A 9,474-nucleotide genomic window follows, 5' to 3' on the forward strand; every position below is an offset into this window, starting at 1 on the left:
TTTAAGGTAATGTCATCCACTGACATTGATGCATGATGAAATGAAGAGATCAAATCTATATAGAATGTATGAATCCACCCAAACAAAGACCTGTGCCTCTGAAAGTGTTCTCACTGATTTCTATTTTACATTTTGTCACTCATTTCTTTTTTTTTTTTAATTTTTATTTATTTATGATAGTCACAGAGAGAGAGAGAGAGAGAGGCAGAGACATAGGCAGAGGGAGAAGCAGGCTCCATGCACCGGGAGCCCGATGTGGGATTCGATCCCGGGTCTCCAGGATCGCGCCCTGGGCCAAAGGCAGGCACCAAACCGCTGCGCCACCCAGGGATCCCTTGTCACTCATTTCAATGTGGCCATGCCTACGGAGAACATCTTACTTGAACTTAATGGGAATGTTCAAAAAATTAAAAGTCCCAGCCACCAGAGAATATGCAGTTTAGTGGAGAAGATCAAGACAAGCAAACAGACTATTACAGTTAGGATACACACTATTCTAGAGGATTCTATGAGTGTTGGGAGAAGCATCTTAAGTGGAAAAGCAGAAGAAGGAAACTGAAGGAGTCTAATTGAGCAGGAGATTCGAACTCCAAAAGAATGAGTGGGAATCAATAAGGTAAACAAAGGGCCAACTCCAGGCAGAGGTGATACCAAACGTAAAGCAGGAAGGATGTATGGTGCTTTCAGGTCAGTATCCCTGTTAATTCTGGATAGCCCTGGGAAACTGATGCATCTGGGTGTGTGCATGTGTGTATGTCTCTGTGTGTGGTATGTGTGTAGAAGAGCACTGTGGAAAGAGTTTTACAGTAATAAGACTGAGGAAGTAAACTGAGGCAGGTGGTATTCATTTAGTCAATTACTTCAGGTGCACACTGTGTTATTACAAAGATTTAAGGAGTCTGACAGTGTATATTCAATAAAACATGATTAAACATTTACGAGGAGGAACGCCTGGGTGGCTCACGGGTTAAGCACCTGCCTTCAGCCCAGGGCGTGATCCTGGAGTGCCAGGATCGAGTCCCACGTCGGGCTCCCTGCATGGATCCTGCTTCTCCCTCTGCCTGTGTCTCTGCCCCTCTCTCTGTGTGTGTCTCTCATGAATAAATAAATAAAATCTTAAAAAAAAATGTAATGAGGAAGTCAAAGAACAAACATATGTGAGTTGAACATATTGCGCGATAATACTTAAATCATGAACAGCTACTATTCTATTTGGTTCTGAGCTCCTTATATTTCACTGGTAAGAAATTTTGCTGATAGAAGCATTGAGACCAGACAAGTAAAATTTTAGGGAGAACTCTCTCTGAAAGGCAGGGAGCCTGAGGAGGAGGCCAGGAGGGTGGTTGCAGTGAGAAGCTGGACTTCCAGCCCCCCCACCCCCACCCCCACCCCGCAATGTGAGCCTCTGTCCTGCCATTAGGAGAATGAATCAAGGTCACACACTGGAGGCTGCAGGCCATATACAGCCAGCAGACGTGTTTGCCCGGCTGATATAGTGTTTCTGTTGTCTTTTGCTTTTGTTTTTACTCTCCTCCCATTATCACAAAAGCATTGTAATTGACTTGTATAATATGCTGAAAATGTAAACAAACAAAAAGAAAAAAACCCTATAATCCTGCTGGGGAATTAGCACCATTAACTCTTGCTTTTCATCCTAAATATTTGCATTAATGTTGCTTCATTCGGATATTCTAGGCTCTCTCCTGGCACCTGTGCCATCGGCCTCCCCCTCAGCCCCCCGCACCTGTGTCATCAGCTCCCCTTCTATCTGGTTTATGTCACATATTTTTGTTTCCTGTCTGGTCCTGTGAGCCCCAAAAAAAAATTTGAACTGTGTATGATCCCTAAAATGAAATCACAGAGTGTATAAAATATAAGAGAAAAGAAAGAAAAGAATAAAAGGGAAGGTAATCGTTTAAGAGGAGACTAAATCTAGGAAGTTAAGATTAGTTCATGGTTAAAACATCAATTAAACACTTTAAGTGAGAGAATCAATTAAGCCACATCAAGATTGAAAGTAAAAACGGCTTAAATAATGAAATAGAGATCAGATAAATATATTTGAGGTTTAAAATCTAGAAAAGTAAAAAATTAAAATGCCAAAGTAGAAAGGATAAAAGATTAAGGACTCTGAGCAGGGCCATGCTTGTTACCTCCCGTACGGGACCTCCTCTCCCTGACAGTCACGCCTTTTTTCAGGTGCTATTTGAAATCAGGGGTGGTTTGGCTTCTTTTACTCCATCTATGGGGTGACCATTTCAATCTCAGAAAACATCCTTCAGTTATTTATACTTGTCAGTGGAAGACACACTAGTTAGTCTAAACTGGGTAGAATTTGCGCATAGCCAGGGCTGCCCTGGAGAAATGAAACAACCAGAAGAGCACACAGAGCAAGCTTGGCTTCACTGGACACTCACTGTGTGGTGGGATGCCTCTGGTCCAGATTCCAGTTTTTCTCTTGACAGGAGACCTCATTCATCAGCTCCTGTCACCAAGCATCTGGCAGTGCCCATGGTAGCATACTCTACCAAATGGACTCGGTGCTACTTCTTTGCTCTGAGCAACGTAACAGAGACTAACAATGACAGATTCTTAGGAAAAGACAACTTGTCTTATGACATTACCTTAGACATGTTAAAACTAATGAGATCTTAGTTTAATTTCTATTATTAGTAGTCATATTTGGGGATTTTTATTGAGAACTAAGATTTACTTAGTTCTCTTGGTGATACTAGGTGATACTAAGGAACACTCACTCTTGGGGCTCCCATTCTCCTGAACAGGAACTGCTCTCTTCTTTGAGTGGGATGTCATGCTGAGTGAGAAGCACTCTTACTGGCCCATCAACAACAATTTAAAAAGTTTTCCTAATTCTTGGTATAAAATGTATTTGAGGCTTAGATCTGACTATGCAACTTAAGTGCTTAGGTAAGAGTTCTCTATGAAAAGCCAAGAAGGAAGAAGAATGGGTAAGATTGTGGCTATTTATGGTTCTTATTTCAAAAATAAAACCAAGAGCTAAAATTCACCTTGTATCTATTTTTAATATTATCACCCTTTTCTCTCACTTTCCCAGCCACTTTTGACAACTAGATTATGTGGCAAAAACAGTTCTCAGAAGCCTCTGTAAAATTTCCTTCCCAATCCTGGCTTAGGATCCTTAGCACTTCTTTCTTTGCCTCTCAAATCATAATATTGTTCCTGGAACAGAGCAGTTATGTATAGGTATGCAGGAACCCAAGCCTCCATCTATCTATCCATCCATCCATCCATCCATCCATCCATCCATCCATCTATCCAATCATCCATCTATCTATCTATCTATCTATCTATCTATCTATCTATCTATCCTTCCAAATACCCATCTACCCAGCCATCCACCCACCCCTCCTTCCACAGGAGTAAGATTTCAGACTTTGGAAAGAAAAGGAACCAGAGAGCATCTGTTGCTCCTTTTGTGACTGATCCTCTGCACTTTTTCTTCCTCCTACTTTAGCCTCCTTCTCTTTAACTTCCTCCCTCTCTTTAATGGACCTTTATTTTAATCTCTATTCTGGCCACTACACAAAACTGCTTTCTTACTGATTCCTTTCCTAGTCCTGTACCATTTTTGAGCATGCTGACCTGCTGCCAGAGCCATCCCAGGGGACTCTAATGAAGGCTTAAAGAAGAGCATGGAGCAGATATGGGCAGGGAGGGGGGCTAGTTAGGGATGAACAAGAACAAATGAGATTAATAGAAGACCTCCTCTACCAGGGGCTTTCTTTGTTGTTGTTGTTGTTATTGTGTGTGTGCTTTTTAAAAGATTTTATGTGTTTATTCATGAGAGACACAGAGAGAGGCAGAGACACAGGCAGAGGAAGAAGCAGGCTCCCTGCAGGGAGCCCAATGCAGGACTCAATTCCAGGACCCCAGGATCATGCCCTGAACCAAAGGCAGATGCTCAACCACTGAGCCACGCAGGTGCCCCTGTACCAGGGGCTTTCAATAGGTCAATAGGTTGTTTCATTCACAACAATCCCACGAAGAAGATATTTATGCCTCCCACTTTTAAAAATGAAGAAACTGCAACTAAGAAAAATGCCAGAAGTGAGAGAAAGAGAAAGCAAAGAAACATGGGGCAAGAGGGGCATCACTCTGAATGCTGCAGGTTCTCTGGAGTGGATCTTCTAAGAGATGAATAACCATTCTCCATGCCTACCCTCATCTGTTCTTGGCCCTTCTTTGCCCTGTGCCATAGCCTGTGAGCCTGACCTGGAAGGGCTGTTATTGTTCAGCAATGGGAGCCACTGGCAGAGGTTAAGAGGGCAGGAGGAGAGAGAGGGTGACTTATTCATCTTACAACCCTTGTCACTCTGTGGCCACTGTTTCTGTCCAGCTGCCTCTCTTCTTCTGCTACAGCTCACCAGGGTTCCAGCAACACTTCCCTCCCCTTGGCCCTCAGGTCAAGTGCGTTCATGGAGCCCCACTGCTGTCAGTCCCTCCTTGGTTCCCTCAGCCTTGCCCACACCTCTGAAAATCATCCCTTCCTTAATCTCTTCAGTGACACCCTTGGAGTGTATCATCTGTTTCTAACAGGACTGTATCTTAAACACTTCCTGAAATTATGTCTGTTTAATACTCCGCTATAAACATACCCAGAAGCAGTTTAGCCTCTGTATGAGTTTGCTAGAGCTGCCGTGGCAAATTGCCCCGAGCTGGGGGGCTGAGACAACAGAAATTTATTTCTCACAGTTTAGGAGGCTGGAAATCCAAGGTCAAGCTGCCAGCAGGGTTGGCTTCTCCTAAGGCCCCCTTCCTTGGCTCATAGATGGCCACCCTCTGGCTGTGTCCTCACTCATGTTCCTTCTGGGCACACACCTGCTGGTGTCTCAACCTCTTCTTATGAGGACACTAGTCATATTGAATTAAAGCCTACTCTAACAGCCTTATTTTGACTTAATCATCTCTTTTAAAGACCTTTTCTCTCAACATAGATACATTTTGAGGTCCTGGAGTTTTGAGACTTCAACATATGAATTGGGAAGCACAATTCAACACATAACAGCCTCATTAATAAAATCTACCCAGAGAACATTGGCCTCAACTTATATTTATACCATGGTTTCTAACTTTGCATCTGCATCTGATGCACATGAAAAGATATATCACAGTCCTGCTTGTGAGACCCTTCAACCAGTGCTCTTAAGAATGTGATGGATGGGTGCATCCCAGGCCCAGGGAACAAATCAAAGATGATTGGAAGATGAGATGGTGCGAATCCCCATCCCCAGATCTCAAATCATTGTTTTTAAAGGATTTTTTGAGAAACTGGTCTTTATGTCAATAACAATTGCTGAGATCTTAGAGATTGATTCTTGTAGGTTTAAATATAGCTACAGTTAATGACTTATAGATTATTGCAGCAAAGCCTTGCTAAAAGCAGTTTCCCACTCGATTGCCAGTAGAAACCAAGCTCAGCCAGGCTAGGGAATCTAACAGTGCCCCATAGTCTTTCTGTAATTCCAGTTTTTTGAAAGATAAAGAATCTTCAGGGCAGTGCCATAAAACGTATGACTACAGATATGCAGACGCACTACAGGTATGTTCTCCACGTACTGTGAAATCACTGAGGGCTCTGGGTGTCAGGCAGTGCTTAGCATTGTGTCATCTCCCGTCCATGTGCCCACATATCTTCCTCTCTTCCTTTCCCTAGAATTGGTTCTTTAAATCTGAAATAAGAGAGCATTGATCTATTACTCTCCCCACCTATCCCCACATGCAATAGTAATAGTAATAGTTCTCCTCAAATGATTCAAAATGAAGTCTTTTTCTCTTTTAAAATGATCCCTGTTGGCACGCCTGGATGGCTCAGCAGTTGAGCATCTGCCTTTGGCTCAGGGTGTGATCCTGGGGTCCTGGGATCGAGTCCCACATGAGGGTCCCCACAGGGAGCCTGCTTCTCCCTCTGCCTGTGTCTCTGCCTCTCTCATCAATCAATTAATGAAAATCTTAAAAAAATAAAATGATCCTTGCTATATTTTTTAAATTATAATGAAAGCTGAAGTCTTTCTGAATCAATAAATAAGAGACTTCCCCTCCCAATAACTTTGGCCATTTTAAGGCTTATTTTCAAATTCTGTAAATATCCATCTACCCATCTATGCGTAACCCCCTCCCACACATACAGAGGAAGTCCCAAGAGCCACGGAGAAAAGCAGGAATGCCTCTGGATAAACAAAGACCCCAGGGTCAAAGCTGGGGCAGATACATTCCCACCTCCTCCCCCTCATCCCAACATCCTGCTGCTCAGAAACATCTTAGAGAGGTAAGTCTCAACCTTTCAACACAGGACATCTGAGGACACGATGTCCCAAAGCCCTGCACTATCCACCATCACCTTTTAATTCTCTTTACGTACTTTGTGTTTTCCCACCTCTCTAGCCCAATTCAGAAATTCTTTGTCCCACGAACACTGTAGGCTCCTATCCGCAGACACTATTTCTGTATGCTTGACTCGTTGTCTTTTAAAAATTGGCACTAAATAAATGTCCCAAGGCAATCCATCGACAAGCATTTATTGAGCGCCTGTTCTTACATCCAGGGCAACAACAGTGCTTGCTAATCAATTTTCAGTGGGCTTTGGGCACTGAGGTGACGTGGCGTGCTGTTTAACCCAGATAAAATGCGTTGTGACATTGAACTCTCATTTTCAGGTATGGCACTTCAGCGTGTGGGGCTAACATATAGCCTTGTGCCAATAGGTGCTTAACACTCTAACCACTTCCCCCTGACAGATTTTGATGCAGTACCACCATTAAGATTCTGTGGCTCCCTGGCAAATGTAATACAAAAACATTTGAAAAGGCAGTATGGTCTAGATGGAGAATAACAAACGATGTATAGTTTATTTGCCAAGACATGTAGGAGGTAAATATAAAACAAAACTCTCGCAAGTTTAGCATTTTTCTTCTCCAAATAGAATGTTGCTGACTACAGGCCAACTACACAGCCTTGCACAGCTCCTCACGTTAAAATTGGCCGGGAAGGAGATGCCAACCCTGTTCAGCATTTGGATGCCTCGCAGACATTTGCGACTTTGTGGCCAGATACTGGTTTACTCCAACACCTTATTTGTAACCTGCCTCGCAAATAACAAAGATATTAATGGTGGTACTCTTTGATACATTCAGCCTTTCCCTGTGACCAAAGATCATTATTTTAAATGTGCAGCTACTCTTCCTTATGTGTGTCAAGCAACAAGTATCGTTCTGTGGAAGCAGTAAATCTCAGCACTTCGCAGGTGCCCAGGTAGGAGATTTCAGTTAGCATTTTGGCAGGACAAATCCATCGTCTTCAAAACGTGTGATTCAACTCAGAATAGTTACCGTGTGCTATGGCGTGGAAGGCACTACACAGGTCCTGGTGTCCGGCTCTAAAAAGAGACTGAAACAAGTGCACACATAACTGGCAGAGAAGGCAGGGTGCAGGGTGACCTGCAGATGTAGAGGAAAGTGAACCCACTTCTGGTCAGAGGCTCAAAAAAGGAAGGCTTGAGTGAAGGATGTGGCATTTGAGATGGGATTTGAAGAATGGGAGGGATTTCAGGTATATAAATAGGAGGAGCCCAGAGAGTATTAGGCCAGGTGGACTTTAAACACCTCCCTCCCTCCCTGCCTTCCTATAATAGCTAACATTGATTGCAAAGGCAGGTTTTGAAGTATCTGTTCCATGATCTGATCCATTTCAGCTGCAAAATATTCCTATATGTTTGTCCATGAAACAATCTTATGCCATTTTTCATATCAGAAAAACAAGGCACAGAGAGGCTAAGCAATTTGCCTAGAGTTGTGCAGCTATCAGGTGGAGAGCCAGAATTCAAATCCAAGCAAGCTACTAATAGTCACAATGTTAAGTATCCCCTTAAATCTTAAGCACCTGCCCTCAGGAGCTTGGGCCCAACATTTTGGGACTTGGCGGCAACTTCTAGTTCTTAACTGAACTCTGTTTTTGGGCTGGTGCTCTTAGTTGGACCTCTGTCTTATTTCTGAAAACAAAATTCCCTGAAGTTATGTTTTTTATTTGTAAAAAAAATCTTTTGGGGCGCCTGGGTAGCTCAGTCAGCTAAGCATCTGCCTTCGACTCTGGTCATGATCCCAGGGTCCTTGGATGGAGCCCCCCATGGTGGCGGGGGGGTGGGGCGGGGGTGTCCCTGCTCAGGGGGGAGTCTGCTTCTCCCTCTTCCTCTGCCCCTCCCCCTGCTTGTGCTCTCTCATTCTCGCTCTCTCTCAAATAAATAAAATCTTTTTTTAAAAATCTTTTTATTGTTTTCCTTATTCAAAAGAACAGTTCTTATTTACCGTAGAGTAATTAGATGATAGAGATAAACAAAGAGGAGAAAATGGAAAGACTTCCATAATTCCACCTCCCACCCCCTTAACATACTGCTGAATACCCTTGTAGACCATTTCTGTGCATGTGTTACATAGCTGGGGTGAACACAAAAAATACTTTTTCTCACTTAGCACCAACACCAACGGTCAATAAATATTTATTTGTAATGTGATTTTAAGTTGTTGCCTCCAAGTGTTACCCTCTGATAGGGAGTCAGATGCAAAGCATGCAGGTGGGGGAGGGGTCATTTGGGGTCTCGACCGAAGAAGAAGGCAGTGGAACTGGCTGAATGCAGGCCAAAGTAGGTAGGAGCAGAGGCGGTAGCTTTGGAAAGCGATCCCAGTGATAAACCCAGCTCAGGTGTGGCAGAGGGGCATGACAAATGTAAGCTGTTTCCCAGCCGGTACAGGAGACTTCAGAAGGGCAGAGCCAAGTGTATGGGAGGGGCAGGTGCAGAGCCAGGTCACAGGCCAGCCCCCGGGGGCCAGCTAGTGAGGCAGTGGAGGTACAGGGAAAGCAGGAAGCAGGCCCAGTCCAGGAAATGAGACTGCCAGGAATGAGGCAGGAGAGCACACCCAGATGAGCAGCTTGGTCTTCCTGCTGGACTCTTCCTACAGGACCTTCTGGGCTCCTGCCCTCCAGAGTCCAGCAGCTAAGGACTGTGCCCACCCTGTGGATTATGAGGCAAAGGCTATTCCTACCCACCCTGAGCAGATGCTGTTGCCTTGGAGAGGTGGCAAGGATGACAGATTTCTGTGTACTTATTGTGAACAGTTGGGACAGAGCTGTACTAGGTCTGGGATTGACATTCTATCTTATTTTCATTGCTCAACTAGGCTTGAAAAGTGTACCTTCCAGGACTCTTGGACCACAAATCCATGACTGGGAGCTTGCTCTGGTCTGTGATTTTCCTGTCTGCTCAAGCATTGTGCAACCCCTCCAGGCCCTGTACTGGGTTTTCCTTGTGTTTGCTCACATGCCTCTCAAGCTCCCCATTCTGCAGGCCAGCTGGGATTTCCTCCCCCGACACGTACTGGGCCTGTCCCCCCCCCCCACTCCCTCCCCCAGGACCCCTGCACTGCAGGAGTCAACCCAGCAGTG

Source organism: Canis aureus, chromosome 24 (assembly GCF_053574225.1).
Source record: "Canis aureus isolate CA01 chromosome 24, VMU_Caureus_v.1.0, whole genome shotgun sequence".
Classification (NCBI taxonomy): Eukaryota; Metazoa; Chordata; class Mammalia; order Carnivora; family Canidae; genus Canis; species Canis aureus.